Raw genomic sequence first — 17684 nt, 5'->3', positions numbered from 1 at the left:
CTTCATCTGAAAGAGAGGCAAATCACGACTCATCTGACCACATTACAAACGTCCAATTAACTACCGTCCAGTTACTGTGTGTTTTGGCCCACTGAAGGTGTGGATCTTTATGTATCGCTATGAGCACAGGCTTTTTTGTGAGGTACTCGACTACCATATATCCACTGCCTGCAGTTCCCTTCGCATTCTTCGCTCAGGAATTGGGTGAGACAGACCAGCATTCAGTTACAACAGCAATTCCTGTCTGGCTTGAAAATCAATGTCATGGGGAATGTGTTACAACGCTACAAATGGTGTACCATTCTTTGACACGTTGAATGGGTCACGTAGCTACACCAATAAATAGGCAGTTCATCGGCACATCCAAACACAATATCTCTTTTCTAGCGTTCTGTCCCATCTTCATGACGACACGTCTTCATGCGTTGATTGCAAACAGCGGCCTGGCTCATATTCACCACTTTACTGCTGCGGCTTACGTCAACGACGGAGGGTCACATGAGCGCACGTTACCGGTTCTACACTACCTACAGTCATGTGGCTGTCACGTTGATTTTACAGTGCATCGTTCTCTAATTCGAATTTGTTGCACCGTCTCCAGTGGCTTAAAACGTTAACAGAATACCAAACATATTCCACCCAACAGTTATAAAGCTGAAGGAACAAAAAAAGTTGAGAATATGGTTTTCAGAGACCGCTACTAGTGAAAATAGCTCAAAATATCGCTTCAGTCTGGAACCGCGCGACCGCTACGGTCCCAGGTTCGAATCCTGCCTCAGGCATGAATGTATGTGATGTCCTTAGGTTGGTTAGGTTTAAGTAGTTCTAATGACCTCTGATGACCTCAGATGTTAAGTCCCATAGTGCTCAGAGAGCCATTTGAACCATTTGAACCGGATGGGTCGGGGAATTAACTCATCATCATTCTGTCATCCTCATCGACTGCAAGGTCGCCGAAGTGCGAAGTGGTGTCAGATTGAAACATCGACACACTCGACGGGGGGGGGATTAGGGGGCTAGCCATACGATAACATAAAAAATAAAACGTCTATATAGATAACAATGCAAATGAACACTTTATTTCCAAATGGAATTACAGAAATCTAATTTCCTCCGTGTCATGTGGTCTAAATATTGCACTCCATTACCATTCTTTTGGTTTTGTTGATTTTCATGTCATAATCCTTTTCAAGTCACTAACTATCCGGTTCATCTGATATTCCAAGCCCTTTGCCGCTTTTTTCTGATACAAACAAATGGTTCAAATGGCTCTCAGCACTATGGGACTTAACATCTGAAGTCATCAGTCCCCTGGAACTTAGAACTACTTAAACCTAACTAACCTAAGGACATCACACACATTCATGCCTGGGGCAGGATTCGAACCTGGGACCGTAGCGGTCGCGCGGTTCCGGACTGAAGCGCCTAAAACCGCTAGACCAAGACCCATCCGGGAATCAAACCCGGGCCGAGAGGATTAACAATCCGTCACGCTGACCATTCAGCCACCGGGGGCGGACTATATAGATGTGAAAAGTAGCCGATAAACAATACTGACAAGAAGAGAATAGAAGCTTTTGATATATAATTCTACAGAAAACTATTAAAGATTATATGGATAGCCTACGTAATTAATGAAGATGTACTGGGTGGAACTCATGAGAAAAGATATTTACAGTACAACTTGACTGACGCAAGGAGTGGGTCCATAGTGGCATCGAGAAATATTTTGTTTGTTGATGGAGATAAGTGTGGGGGACAAATATTGTAGGAGGAGACCAAGGGTCGAATACAGTAAGCATGCTGAAATAGACGCAGGTTGTGGTTGCCATGCAGCGATGACGTGAGTTTCACAGGGTAGATTAACGTGAAGAGTTGCACTAAAGCACTCTTCATACAGAACACTGCAACAAACAACGTAGCAATTTCGTAAACTCTCTGTCCAGCGCTTCTTGCATATTAGCTCAGTTTAAAACTGTAAGCTGTCGGGTCTGAAATATCGCGGTATCCGGCGCTGGTCAGTATCCCAGGGAAGGAAGAAGTAACCGCTGGAATTGCCGTTGTGGTTCGACAGGGAAGGAGGAAGATGCATAAGGTGTCAGTGGTAAGTTGCGAAATGCACTTTTTCGTGATGGAAACCAGTTGCTAAATAAATTTGTCTCAAAAGCACTTCTGTGAACCTATGATATCTCTGAGGCGCGGTTAATATTTTCTGGCGCGCAGGCTGTTCGCAGATAACGGAAAGTAAACTAAATGCGGAAGCAGATGTACGAGCAATCCAGTCAGCTATCGTAATTCTCGTAACCACTCTAATCTAGCGTCTCTTACTTAGAGATAGTAGTCATAGTTTAATCCCTTATGTCGTAAGCTATGACACAACTTTCATAGGTACGTGCTGGGATAGTAGCTGGGCGACCGAGACGGGAGAAACGAAATCACCGTTAACAGTGCACTTTAATTCTTTTAGAGAAAGCAAAGGACTTGGATGAGCAGCTGAACGAAATAGACAGCGCCTTTAAAGAGGTTATTAGATGGAAACCAACAAAAGTAAAACAATAGATTTTTATGGATATGGTCTCTGTTCTTTCGGACATGTCCGAAAGAACAGACAGCATCGATGACCTGCAGCAGTCTAGAAGGAAATTTGAATTATATTAATATCTTCAGCTGCTGACGGGCGTTGATATATATGAACGGGTACAGGTGAAAATGTGTGCCCCGACCGGGGCTCGAAACCGGGATCTCCTGCTTACATGGCATGCGCACTATACTTCTTTTTTTTTTTAAAAAAAAATCTCATTTTGTTCGCTTTCGTTCGTTGCATCTGCACGGGGTGGACGTCGTAAGACACCCGTTTAAGTTCGTCGTTGATCGGTTAACTCAGTTTTTTTTATTATTACAGAGGGCAGCTAACCCTCTGACCGAAACGCTGAGCTATCGTGCCGGCGTCCATCTGAGCCACCGAGGGCACATAGGATAGTGCGACTGAGCGACTATCTCGCGCACGCCTCCCGGGAGACCCACATTCTCACCTTGAATATCCAAACACTACATTCGTAGTCTCCCACCCGAACACACTCATTACTCGTGATCTCACCAAGTCCCGTGAGAGTTTAGGCAATATGTGTGCATGTGTTCGAGTGAACGGGCACCATATCCATATAAATATATATTCTGACAATACCAGCCATGACCCTCTTCTTCTGTGCTGATGTACACATATTCCCCGAACTGTTACGGGACTTGGTAAGAATGTCTTCCACAAGTAATGAGTGTGTTGGGGTGGGACACTACGAATGTAGTGTGTGGACATACAAGGTGAGAATGTGGGTCTCGCGGAAGGCGTGCGCGAGATAGTCCCTGCAGTCGCACTATCCTCTGTGCCGTCGGTGACTCAGATGGATGGAGCGTCTGCCATGTAAGCAGGAGATTCCGGGTTCAATTCCCGGTCGAGGCACACATTTTCATCTGTCCCCGTTGATATTTATCAACGCCCGTCAGCAGCTGTAGGTATTAGTACCATTCTAAAGTAAAACAAGGATAATGGAATGTAGTCGAATTAGATCAGGTGGTCTCTGAGGGAATAAGATTAGCAAACCAGTCACTTGAAGTAGTAGATGAGTTTTGTTATTTGGGCAGCAAAATGACTGATGGTGGCTGAACTCGAGAGGATGTAAAGTATAGACTGGCAATGGCAAGGAAAGCGTTTCTGAAGAAGAGAAATTTCTTAACATCGAGAATAGATTTAAATGTCAGGAAGCATTATCTGCAAGTATTTATATGGAGTGTAGCCATGTATGGAAGTGAAAGTTGGACGATAAACGGTTTAGACAAGAAGAAAATAGTTGTTGTTGTTGTTGTTGTTGTTGTCTTCAGTCCTGAGACTGGTTTGATGCAGCTCTCCATGCTACTCTATCCTGTGCAAGCTGCTTCATCTCCCAGTACCTACTGCAACCCACATCCTTCTGAATTTGCTTAGTGTACTCATCTCTCGGTCTCCCTCTACGATTTTTACCCTCCACGCTGCCCTCCAATGCTACATTTGTGATCCCTTGATGCCTCAAAACATGTCCTACCAACCGATCCCTTCTTCTAGTCAAGTTTTGCCACAAATGTCTCTTCTCTCCAATCCTATTCAATACCTCCTCATTAGTTATGTGATCTACCCATCTAATCTTCAGCATTCTTCTGTAGCACCACATTTCAAAAGCTTCTATTCTCTTCTTGTCCAAACTAGCTATCGTCCATGTTTCACTTCCATACATGGCTACACTCCATACAAATACTTTCAGAAATGACTTCCTGACACTTAAATCTATACTCGATGTTAACAAATTTCTCTTCTTCAGAAACGCTTTCCTTGCCATTGCCAGTCTACATTTTATATCCTCTCTACTTCGACCATAATCAGTTATTTTACTTCCTAAATAGCAAAACTCCTTCACTACTTTAAGTGTCTCATTTCCTAATCTAATTTCCTCAGCATCACCCGATTTAATTTGACTACATTCCATTATCCTAGTTTTGCTTTTGTTGATGTTCATCTTATATCCTCTTTTCAAGACACTGTCCATTCCGTTCAACTGCTCTTCCAAGTCCTTTGCCGTCTCTGACAGAATTACAATGTCATCGGCGAACCTCAAAGTTTTTACTTCTTCTCCATGAATTTTAATACCTCCTCCAAATTTTTCTTTTGTTTCCTTTACTGCTTGCTCAATATACAGATTGAATAACATCGGGGAGAGGCTACAACCCTGTCTCACTCCCTTCCCAACCACTGCTTCCCTTTCATGCCCCTCGACTTTAATAACTGCCATCTGGTTTCTGTACAAATTGTAAATAGCCTTTCGCTCCCTGTATTTTACCCCTGCCACCTTTAGAATTTGAAAAAGAGTATTCCAGTCAACATTGTCAAAAGCTTTCTCTAAGTCTACAAATCCTAGAAACGTAGGTTTGCCTTTTTTTAATCTTTCTTCTAAGATAAGTCGTAAGGTCAGTATTGCCTCACGTGTTCCAACATTTCGACGGAATCCAAACTGATCCTCCCCGAGGTCCGCATCTACCAGTTTTTCCATTCGTCTGTAAAGAATTCGCGTTAGTATTTTGCAGCCGTGGCTTATTAAACTGATAGTTCGGTAATTTTCACATCTGTCAGCACCTGCTTTTTTTGGGATTGGAATTATTATATTCTTCTTGAAGTCTGAGGGTATTTCGCCTGTCTCATACATCTTGCTCACCAGCTGGTAGAGTTTTGTCAGGACTGGTTCTCCCAAGGCCGTCAGTAGTTCTAATGGAATGTTGTCTACTCCAGGGGCCTTGTTTCGACTCAGGTCTTTCAGTGCTCTGTCAAACTCTTCACGCAGTATCGTATCTCCCATTTCGTCTTCATCTACGTCTTCTTCCATTTCCATAATATTGTCCTCAAGTACATCGCCCTTGTATAAACCTTCTATATACTCCTTCCACCTTTCTGCCTTCCCTTCTTTGCTTAGAACTGGGCTGCCATCTGAGCTCTTGATATTCATACACATGGTTCTCTTCTCTCCAAAGGTCTCTTTAATTTTCCTGTAGGCAGTATCTATCTTACCTCTAGTGAGATAAGCTTCTACATCCTTACATTTGTCCTCCAGCCATCCCTGTTTAGCCATTTTGCACTTCCTGTCGATCTCATTTTTGAGACGTTTGTATTCCTTTTTGCCTGCTTCATTTACTGCATTTTTATATTTTCTCCTTTCATCAATTAAATTCAATATTTCTTCTGTTACCCAAGGATTTCTAGCAGCCCTCGTCTTTGTACCTACTTTATCCTCTGCTGCCTTCACTACTTCATCCCTCAGAGCTACCCATTCTTCTTCTACTGTATTTCTTTCCCCTATTCCTGTCGATTGTTCCCTTATGCTCTCCCTGAAACTCTATACAACCTCTGGTTCTTTCAGTTTATCCAGGTCCCATCTCCTTAATTTCCCACATTTTTGCAGTTTCTTCAGTTTTAATCTACAGGTCATAACCAATAGATTGTGATCAGAGTCCACATCTGCCCCTGGAAATGTCTTACAACTTAAAACCTGGTTCCTAAATCTCTGCCTTACCATTATATAGTCTATCTGATACCTTTTAGTATCTCCAGGGTTCTTCCACGTATACAACCTTCTTTCATGATTCTTAAACCAAGTGTTAGCTATGATTAAGTTGTGCTCTGTGCAAAATTCTACTAGGCGGCTTCCTCTTTCATTTCTTAGCCCCAATCCATACCCACCTACTATGTTTCCTTCTCTCCCTTTTCCTACACTCGAATTCCAGTCACCCATGAGTATTAAATTTTCGTCTTCCTTCACTATCTGAATAATTTCTTTTATTTCATCGTACATTTCTTCAATTTCTTCATCATCTGCAGAGCTAGTTGGCATATAAACTTGTACTACTGTAGTAGGTGTGGGCTTCGTATCTATCTTGGCCACAACAATGCGTTCACTATGCTGTTTGTAGTAGCTTACCCGCATTCCTATTTTCCTATTCATTATTAAACCTACTCCTGCATTACCCCTATTTGATCTTGTGTCACCTGCCAGAAGTCCTGTTCCTCCTGCCACCGAACTTCACTAATTCCCACTATATCTAACTTTAACCTATCCATTTCCCTTTTTAAATTTTCTAACCTACCTGCCCGATTAAGGGATCTGATATTCCACGCTCCAATCCGTAGAACGCCAGTTTTCTTTCTCCTGATAACGACATCCTCCTGAGTAGTCCCCGCCCGGAGATCCGAATGGGGGACTATTTTACCTCCGGAATATTTTACCCAAGAGGATGCCATCATCATTTAATCATACAGTAAAGCTGCATGTCCTCGGGAAAAATTACGGCTGTAGTTTCCCCTTGCTTTCAGCCGTTCGCAGTACCAGCACAGCAAGGCCGTTTTGGTTAATGTTGCAAGGCCAGATTAGTCAATCATCCAGACTGTTGCTCCTGCAACTACTGAAAAGGCTGCTGCCCCTCTTCAGGAACCACACGTTTGTCTGGCCTCTCAACAGATACCCCTCCGTTGTGGTTGCACCTACGGTACGGCCATCTGTATCGCTGAGGCACGCAAGCCTCCCCACCAACGGCAAGGTCCATGGTTCATGGGGGGAAGAAAATAGAAGCTTTTGAAATGTGATGCTGCAGAATAATTGTAAATAATAGATGGGTAGATGACGTAACTATGAGAAGATACTGTACAGAATTAGGGAGAAAACAAATTGTGACACAACATGACTAGAGGAAGCGACCTGTTGACAGGACACATTGTGAGACATCGAGGGGTTACCAATTCAGTACTGGAGGGATGTGTGGAGGATAAAAATCATAGAGGGAGAACAAGCGATGAGTACAGTAAACAGATTCAGAAGGACGTAAGCTGCAGTAGTAAGGATTGTGGAAGGAAAGTAGAATGCTCGAGTTCGGTTTATTGGGAGAATTTTAGGAAAATGAGGTTCATTTGCAAAGGAGATCGCTCATAGGGTGCCTGTGCGACCTGTTACCAAGAACTGGTAGGGTGAGTGGGATCCACACAAGGTGGGATTAAAGAAAGTCATCGCAGCAGTTCGCAGTCACTAGGTTCGAACAACACGCAGGTGTTACGGAGTTGCTTTAGGAAATCAAATGGGAATTCCTGGAGGGAAGACGACGTTCTTTTAGAGGAACACTACTGAGAAAATTTAGATAACAGCCATTTGAAGTCTACTGCAGAATGATCCTGCTGCCACCAACTTACATTTCTCGTAAGAAACGTGAAATTACGGGTCATATGGAGGCATAGCAACAGTCGATTGTCCCTCGCTCTATCTGCGAGTGGAACAACAGGAAGGGAAACGGCTATTAGTGGTACAGGCTAGCTCCGCCAGGAGCTTGCGAAGTACTCGTATGTAAATGTAATTATTCGGAGACAAAGATGCTTCCACAGTATATGAACTGCAGCAAACCAGCCTTTGGACTGAAGAGCACAGCAACAATATCAACAACTCCCTTAATAAGCGCCCGCGTGGCATTTTTCTGAGAAACCTAGACTCTCGGGGAGTTGACACTGCTCCTCGAGGTAGAGAATATTGTTGGGCGTATAAAGTAAACAACGCCTTCAGTCACAACTTTTTCGTGTTTTATTACCTACACGATTCATTTCGGACGCTATGGGTCCATCATCAGGTGTAATTTGTCTTAATACACGTTTTACTGCTTCTCTTGAATGAGGTGAAATGCATATTCCTGTCATGAACAGGTTTAATGTTAGGTTACGAATTTCGTAAGTCGATTTGACTGAAAGCGTTGTTTAATTCATACCTCCAATGTTTTGACTACAGTCACGCTTTAAGCTGCAAAGTATGGATAAAATTAAAGAGAATATTGAAGTTATTCATCGGTTCAATGTGGCGTTCGACGGTGGGGTCGGTACTTTTTTATGGATTGAAGCAATGCCAGTGGTAGTGGGCGCCCAGATACCATTGTATGTCATACAAAAATAAATTAAGGAGTAAAAAATAGGCGCACAAAGCAGCTGCAGACGAAGTATCAGCAAACATCAAACAAGAACTGAAAGCAAACACTTAGTGGATGATAAAATAATCTCACTACTTGCCGCTCCAGAAGTCTCGTGCAACTAACCTGAGCCGGCCGGAGTGGCCGAGCGGTTCTAGGCGCTACAGTCGGGAACCGCGAGACCGCTACGGTCGCAGGTTCGAATCCTGCCTCGGACATGGATGTGTGTGATGTCCTTAGGTTAGTTACGTGTAAGTAGTTCTCAATTCTAAGGGACTGACGACCACAGCATTTAAGTACCATAGTGCTCAGAGCCATTTGAGCCATTTGAACCAACCTGAAACTAGCCTATTTTCGCTTCTACTTTCGTCATACAGGAACGCTGCATTCTTAAATATATATCTGTAATTTTCCTTCTTTCGGTCTAGCTCTAATACAGAAAACTAGGAAACTATGTTCATTTAAGAAGAGCCCGCATCTCGTAGTCGTGCGGTAGCGTTCTCGCTTCCCACGCCCGGGTTCCCGGCTTCGATTCCCGGCGGGATCAGGGATTTTCTCTGCCTCGTGATGGCTGGGTGTTGTGTGCTGTCCTTAGGTTAGTTAGGGTTAAGTAGTTCTAAGTTCTAGGGGACTGGGGGACTGATGACCATAGATGTTAAGTCTCATAGTGCTCAGAGCCATTTGAACCATTTAAGAAGAAGTTCAAGGCGGACTTCATTTCTCAGTATGAGTCGCACATAAAACATCTTTTTATTTTGTTCTTCAGTTCCCTATCTTTGAGGTAAACACCATTCAAATCACATACAAAATATCAAAGCTCCGCGTTCTGACCTAGTCAAGCTAATCGGAGTCGCCCGACCACCGTGTCATCCTCCACCGATGGTGTCATTTGGATGGAGTGCAGAAGGAAAACGGGTGAGCAGACAGCTCTCCCGACCGTTGTCGGCTTTCTTGACCTTGTCGCCGCTACCCTTCAATCAAGAAGGTCCTCCTCAATCTGCCTCACGAGGCTGAGTGCAACCTATTCGGATCCTCCCAGCAAGGAAAAATCTCTGTAAGTACGAGGAAACGAACCCGGGTACTCAACGTAAAAGCCAAACACGCTGACTACAGTGCTACGGAGGAGAGTTCCTTCTCTAGATTGTCGCACAGATGACAAAATGGTAGATATCTAAATAGACGGCAGAGGGATAGAGAAACAATTAAATTCGCTCAAAAGAGGAAAGGCCGCTGGACCTGATGGGATACCAGTTCGATTTTACACAGACTACGCGAAGGAACTTGCCCCCCTTCTTGCAGCGGTGTACCGTAGGTCTCTAGAAGAGCGTAGCGTTCCAAAGGATTGGAAAAGGGCACAGGTCACCCCCGTTTTCAAGCAGGGACGTCGAACAGATGTGCAGAACTATAGACCTATATCTCTAACGTAGATCAGTTGTAGAATTTTGGAACACGTATTATGTTCGAGTATAATGACTTTTCTGGAGACTAGAAATCTACTCTGTAGGAATCAGCATGGGATTCGAAAAAGACGATCGTGTGAAACCCAGCTCGCGCTATTCGTCCACGAGACTCAGAGGGCCATAGACACGGGTTCCCAGGTAGATGCCGTGTTTGTTGACTTCCGCAAGGCGTTCGATACAGTTCCCCACAGTCGTTTAATGACCGAAGTAAGAGCATATGGACTATCAGACCAATTGTGTGATTGCACTGAAGAGTTCGCAGCATGTCATTCTCATTGGAGAGAAGTCTTCCGAAGTAAGAGTGATTTCAGGTGTGCCGCAGGGTAGTGTCGTAGGACCGTTGGCATTCACAATATACATAAATGACCTGGTGGATGACATCGGAAGTTCACTGAGGCTTTTTGCGGATGATGCTGTGGTATATCGGGAGGTTGTAACAATGGAAAATTGTACTGAAATGCAGGGGAATAACGACATTTCCTGAATCTGTGTTGACTACCTGTCAGTAAGTCGTTTTCTTCCAGTAAATTCATAATGTTCGAACTCAGTATATGTTCCAGAATTTTACAGCAAATCGACGACAACGACCTTGTTCCGTAATTGAGTTGACTGCTGCTAGTATCTTTCTTGTGTATTGGTGTCGCCTGCGCATCTTTTCAGCCTTTAGGTACGGATCTTTCGTTGAGCGAACTGTTGTGCACAATTGCTAAATATCGAGCTAAAGGAGGCGGACAAAAATATGAGATCTCAAAAAAGACAATACGTTACCCCACCGAATACGTTGTAGGAAACCCGCTGACATTCGAAGCAGCTTCCAACCGTCTCGGAATGGATAAATACAGATCCTGTATGATTTTCAATGGCGTGTAATACTGTTGTTCATCCAAAACAGTTGCACATTTAGGCAACGGTGATTTAGGTGGATAGCGATCACCCTTCTCTTCAAAGTAGACCACAAAAGCAAGGTAATACTGAGATCTGGAGACTGTGCTGGTCCGGGGAGATGCGACAATTCATCCTCATGTTCACAAAACCAGTCCAGGATGATGCTAGCTGTGTAAACAGAAGCGCTGTCATTGTTCCACAAAATTTGGGGCAAACTGCCGCATGTTTGCCAAATATTGTTTGGGCGCAGACTCTTCTGACCGCCTTCAGCTGATACCGGTGATAACTCCCTGAGCTCTGGTATTTAAGGCCTTAAATACCAGAGCTCAGGGAGTTTTCGACATTATCACCTGAAGATGGCCAGAAAACTCTGCGCCAAAATATTGTGGCAGGAAGTTGTAAACATCCGGCAGTTCGCTCAAAATTTTTTGGAACTGTATGTACGCCGGGAAAGTTTTAAATCTCACATAAGCCATGTCATCTTGGAATATAGCATCACCAACGGGGACAAACATTGTACCATGGAGTGGATCTGATCGGCCAAAAGGATCACTTATTCCTTGGCAGTAATACAGTTTTTGCAGAATAACCACGGGGCCCATGGAATAAGAACGATATTGATGTCCAATGTATCACCGAATGCCGGCCATGTTTCACTCGTGGGACGTAAACTCAGCCACAAGTTGGAAACAGTGTGAAACAAGAGCCATCCGGCGAAATGACGTTCTTCCACTGCCCCACAATCCCAGTTTCATGGGCTGGGCACCATGTTTTCTTTACTGGCGTTTGCATCACTGATGAGTGGTTTTGGAATTCCAGCTCCCACTGTAATTCGGTGCTTCTGGAACTCCCTTTGTGTCGATTTGGTGCCGACGGATTTCGCAAGTGCGACGTTCACTTCTTTTCGTAGCTCTCGTAGTCTACATCTACATTTATACTCCGCAAGCCACCCAACGGTGTGTGGCAGAGGGCACTTTACGTGCCACTGTCATTACCTCCCTTTCCTGTTCCAGTCGAGTATGGTTCGCGGGAAGAACGACTGCCGGAAAGCCTCCTTGCGCGCTCGAATCTCTCTAATTTTACATTCGTGATCTCCTCTGGAGGTATAAGTAGGGGGAAGCAATATATTCGATACCTCATCCAGAAACGCACCCTCTCGAAACCTGCCGGGCAAGCTACACCGCGATGCAGAGCGCCTCTCTTGCAGAGTCTGCCACTTGAGTTTGCTAAACATCTCCGTAACGCTATCACGCTTACCAAATAACCCTGTGACGAAACGCGACGCTCTTCTTTGGATTTTCTCTGCCTCCTCTGTCAACCCGACCTGGTACGGATCCTACACTGATGAGCAATACTCAAGTAAAAGTCGAACGAGGGTTTTGTAAGCCACCTCCTTTGTTAATGGACTACATTTTCTAAGGACTCTCCCAATGAATCTCAACCTGGCACCCGCCTTACCAACAATTAATTTTATATGATCATTACACTTCAAATCGTTCCGTACGCATACTCCCAGATATTTGACAGAAGTAACTGCTACCAGCGTTTCTTCCGCTATAATATAATCATACAATGAAGGGTCCTTCCTTCTATGTATTCGCAATACATTACATTTGTTTATGATAAGGGTCAGTTGCCACTCCCTGCACCAAGTGCCTATCCGCTGCAGATCTTCCTGCATTTCGCTGCAATTTTCTAATGCTGCAACTTCTCTGTATACTACAGCATCATCCGCGAAAAGCCGCATGGAACTTCCGACACTACCCACCAGGTCATTTATATATATTGTGAAAAGCAATAGTCCCATAACACTCCCCTGTGGCACGCCAGAGTTTACGTTAACGTCTGTAGACGTCTCTCCATTGAGAACAACATGCTCTGTTCTGTTTGCTAAAAACTCTTCAATCCAGCCACACAGCTGGTCTGATATTGCGTAGGCTCTCACTTTGTTTATCAGGCGACAGTGCCGAACTGTACCGAACGCCTTCCGGAAGTCAAGGAAAATGGCATCTACCTGGGAGCCTGCATCTAATATTTTCTAGGTCTCACCAACAAATAAAGCGAGTTGGGTCTCACACGATCGCCGTTTCCGGAATCCATGTTGATTCCTACAGAATAGATTCTGGGTTTCCAGCAATAACATGATACGCGAGCAAAAAACATGTTCTAAAATTCTACAACAGATCGATGTCAGAGATATAGGCCTATAGTTTTGCGCATCTGCTCGACGACCCTCCTTGAAAACTGGAACTACCTGTGCTCTTTTCCAATCATTTGGAACCTTCCGTTCCTCTAGAGACTTGCGGTACACGGCTGTTAGAAGGGTGGCAAGTTCTTGTTTCCCGTCACAATACTCTTCAATGGCAGTCGACCACCATCACTTAACACAAGTTTTCGTCCGCGTTCTGATTTAGCGGATGATGTTCTCCAGCTTGCTCTGCATGCGGTATCAATCTCTTGAAACACCAAACACTTTAGTTACCGAAGCACTCGCAATAAGAGCTCCAGCTGTTCGCTTTCATTATAAGTCATTTAGCTCTTCCACAATACAGTCACAACTATGCAGAACGCCTTTCTGACCACTGCTGACTCTTGTAAGGCGTTGCGCACACTGCACATACGGCATTCGCGGTCAAAAGTAATAGTCCGACATGCAAACTTGTCTAGCGTCTGCATTTATGCACGCACTTCTCGCTACTTTTCCAGGTTATTGTCCAACACCCGTATTAATCATTGTAGCACTGTGTCGCCCTTAAGAACAGCATTTGGCTTATATAGATAACGCTAAATGCGAGGCGTGTTTTTTAAGTAAGTACCGTTTTGAAATTAAAAAAAGATATGCTACGATATCTCAATAATTTTATTTTTACATGAAAGCCTGTACCTTATATACGCACTGACTCCATTACAGTCTTCCTTGTTTACGTTGTGTACTGAGTGTTTAAGATACCTCCCATAATCGTGAGTCCCGCCGACTGTAAAGTACGGGCTGTAATAAGATTTCTTAGTGCTAAAGGCCTAAAAGCGATCGATATTCATCGTAAGATCTGTGCAGTTTACGGAGAAAACATTATGAGTGATGCAATGGTAAGAAAGTGGGTGAGAGTATTTAAAGATGGCCGCACAAATGTGCATCATGAACAACGGAGTGGGCGTCCTTCGGTCGTTAATGAAAGTTTGGGGCAGGAAGTGGACAATAAGGTGAGAGAAAATAGACGCTTTACGATTTCCTCAAAAAATGGTTCAAATGGCTCTGAGCATCTGAGGTCATCTGTCCCCTAGAACTTAGAACGACTTAAACCTAACTAACCTAAGGACATCACACATATCAATGTCCGAGGCAGGATTCGAACCTGCGACTGTAGCGGTCGCGCGGTTCCAGACTGAAGCGCCTAGAACCGTATGATTTTCTCCTTGTGGCGTGACTTTCCTAATGTTTCTCGTAGTGTTTTGTATGGCATTCTGATCGAGCAATTGAATTACCGAAAATTGTGCACACTTTGGGTACCGAAAATGTTGACGTGTGCGCACAAAACCAAACGTTTAGACAGTGCATTGAGTTTTCTTGAGCGGTACCACAACGACGGCGATGATTTCTTAAGCCAAATTGTTACGGGCGATGAAACGGGCGATGGCCTACATCACACCAGAATCAAAGCAATAGTCCATGGAATTTGAGCAAGGACATCGTTTTGCTGCAAGAAAAATGGTTCAAATGGCTCTGAGCACTATGGGACTTAACACCTGAGGTCATCAGTCCTATAGATCTTAGAACTACTTAAACCTAACTAACCTAAGGACATCACACACATCCGTACCCGATGCTGGATTCGAACCTGCGACCGCAGCGGTCGCTCGGTTCCAGACTTAAGCGCCTAGAACCGCTCGGCCACAAAGGTCAGCTTGCTGCAAGACAATGCCCGTCCGCATGTGGCGAACCGGACCAAAGATCTCATCACATCTTTTTGATGGGAAACTCTAGATCAGGGCTTCTCAACCTTTTCAGTTGGTGGACCCTTTCTTCAGTCGAAAATCTATGGCGGACCCCTAGTCAGTCAAGAGGACAGTAACTTTAAATTTCAGAGCGACACCTATGGGAACTAAAAGCTTCTTAATGCAAGTTCCATGTTCCCAATGACTCCCCCCCACCCGAAGTATCAATAGTCTTTGGTTTAGAGATGAATGAAAACAACTTGAAGGTCAAAAATCGACTTATGAAATAGGTAGTGCACTGACAAAGCAAGTTTAACGTTTAATGATGCCTGGGGCCGCAGAAGTGCCAGCGAGTGCTGTGATTGGTCGACAAACCTCGCTCCGCGCATGCGTAAAAGGTTTCAGTGCATCTACCGCCGTGAGCCGGCGCACAGACAACTCCCGTATTGTTGCGAAACAGTCGATCAGAGTAGCCGCATTCTCCGGCACTAAACTGTGTATGCGTTCTCAATTAGGAACCACAAAGGCTTCTTGGGAATACGACCTGAAGTAAAAGTACACAAGTTTTTCACAAGAAAAAAATAGTGATGAGTTTTATTTTCACATTTTTATTCAATACTCTTTCTCATTATATTACACGATTTGGTGAAGAGTGGCCGCGGACCCCCTAGAAAGAGCCCGCGGATCCCTAAGGGGTCCGCGAACCACACGTTGGGAAGCCCTGCTCTAGATCATCCTCCGTACAGCCCCGATCTAGCGCCCAGTGACTATCACCTGTTCCTGCACTTCAAGAAACACCTGGGCGGTCAGCGTCTTCAAGACGATGACGAAGTCAAAACAGTGGTGATGCAGTGGTTAACAAGTCAGGCGGCATACAAAAACTGGTACAACGTTATGACAAGTGCCTCAATATTGACGGAAATTACGTAGAAAAGTAGATTAAGGTACAGGCTTCCATGTAAAAATGAAATTAAAGAGCTACCTTAGCACGTCTTTATTTAATTTTAAAACGGTACTTACTTTTAAAAAAACACGCCTCGTAACAGTGCCGCAGACACGCCTATTCGGGGAGGCTACTGGCAGATAGCACAGCGCAGGTACGCCGAGAGCGGAAGCAAATACTGGCTCACCGACACGAGTGAGGCGCGGTCTCGGCTGGCGTGCAGATTCGCGGCGAGCAGCAAGCAGCTAGCGGCAGCAGCATCTGGCGCTCGCTAGCTGTAAACAGGTGGCAGGTGCCGCGCGCCGCTTACCACCACTGGTGCACGCCTCCATGCTGTTCGGAGCCACACACAGGCCGCCGCTGCCGCCTCGATCGCACTGTTTACGCGCTCAGGGAAGCGGCCGGCGGCGTGTTATCTTATCGCGGCCTCGCCTAGCTGCTCGCCCCTCCTTCTCTCTCTCTCTCCGATACCGAACGACGTCGCCGACTTCCTCTGGTAGGTACGCGCTCGTCAGATCAATTACGTGCGTGCAGATTTTACTCGGTTCGCAATGTGGCAGATGCTGCTCCAGTACCGTGAGATTCTCAACCGTTAGCGGGAAATCGGGGTCAAACTGTTAGGGGCCTGTGAATGGCACACGAGGAAGAGGAAAGTCGTTCATCCTTGGGAACTAGTTCACTGGCGATCGTTCTTTTTTGGGAACCGTTCACTTTCACTCGTTCCCCGTTCATTTCTGCATGGTATATGGTTCTTACAAGGGAACCTACCCATTGCACCGCACTCAGATTTAGTTACAAGTTGGCACAATGGATAGGCCTTGAAAAACTGAACACAGATCAATCGAGAACACAGGAAGAAGTTGTGTGGAACTATGAAAAATATAAGCAAAATATACAGACTGAGTGTCCATGTGCAAGATATGCAACATCTAGGACAGGCTGAGGTCAGGAGCGCCGTGGTCCTGTGGTTAGCGTGAACAGCTCTGGTACGAGAGGTCCTTGGTTCAAGTCTTCCCTAGAGTGACAAGTTTACTTTCTTTATTTTCGCAAAGTTACTATCTGTCCATTCGTTCATAGACGTCTCTGTTCATCGTAATAAGTTTAGTGTCTGTGTTTTGCGACCGCACCGCAAAACCGTAGGATTGGTAGACGAAAGCACGTGCCTCTCCAATGGGAACCGAAAACATTTGATCGCAAGGTCATAGGTCAACCGATTCCTCCACAGGAAAACACGTCTGATATATTCTATACGAGACTGGTGACGGCATGTGCGTCACATGACAGGAATATGTTGTCGACCCACCTAACTTGTACACATGGCGAATGGGTAAAAAGATTCTTCTACCTTGCCCGATTTAGGTTTTCTTGTGAATGTGATAATCACTCCCAAAAATTTGATGAAAACATAAGAGTTTGTCACAAAAACTGCAACAAATGAATGCAACAGTTTCACAGTCGCACAGTTTTCCCTGTTTTTAACGTTTTCAAATTTTTCCGTGTGTAGGCCGTCAAATCCTGCGTATGTCCAAGCAAATCTGAACATGTACTGGAATTTTGGAGAGCGACGTTAATTATGTGTGAGTGCCTGAACTTCGATAATTGTCTGAAAATAAAAAATTAAACCTCTCACTCGAGGGAAAACTTGAACCGAGGTCCTTTTGATCTGCAACTGCTCACGCTAACCACGGGACCACAGCGCTCCTGATCTCACCTTATCCTAGATGTTGCATATCTTACACATGGACACTCAGTTTGTATATTTTCCTTATTTTTTTCATAGTTCCACACAACATCTTCCTGTTTTCTCGATTGATATGTGTTCAGTTTTTCAAGGCCTATCCACTGTGCCAACTTATAACTAAATCTGACGGGGGTGCGATGGGAAAGTTCCCTTGTTAGGTGTTGTGTACATCGTTCCGCGCAGTCAGCGCGTACACAACTTTCCTACTAGA

General features: G+C 44.7%; 1 protein-coding gene across 3 annotated transcripts in view; it reads right to left on the bottom strand.

Moving 5' to 3' along the window:
* LOC126354141 (uncharacterized) overlaps window positions 1–16127 on the bottom strand; it is a 331010-nt gene extending 314883 nt beyond the window's left edge. Inside the window, exon 1 of one of the 3 annotated variants that reach the window (XM_050003547.1) lies at window positions 16043–16127. The gene's annotated coding sequence lies outside the window, so the exon portion shown is untranslated. The other 2 variants (XM_050003548.1, XM_050003545.1) reach the window with 2 other exon arrangements.
* Window positions 16128–17684: the final 1557 nt, after the last annotated feature.

The sequence above is a fragment of the Schistocerca gregaria genome, chromosome 3 (assembly GCF_023897955.1).
Source record: "Schistocerca gregaria isolate iqSchGreg1 chromosome 3, iqSchGreg1.2, whole genome shotgun sequence".
Classification (NCBI taxonomy): Eukaryota; Metazoa; Arthropoda; class Insecta; order Orthoptera; family Acrididae; genus Schistocerca; species Schistocerca gregaria.
This window is presented reverse-complemented; position numbering and strand designations above follow the sequence as displayed.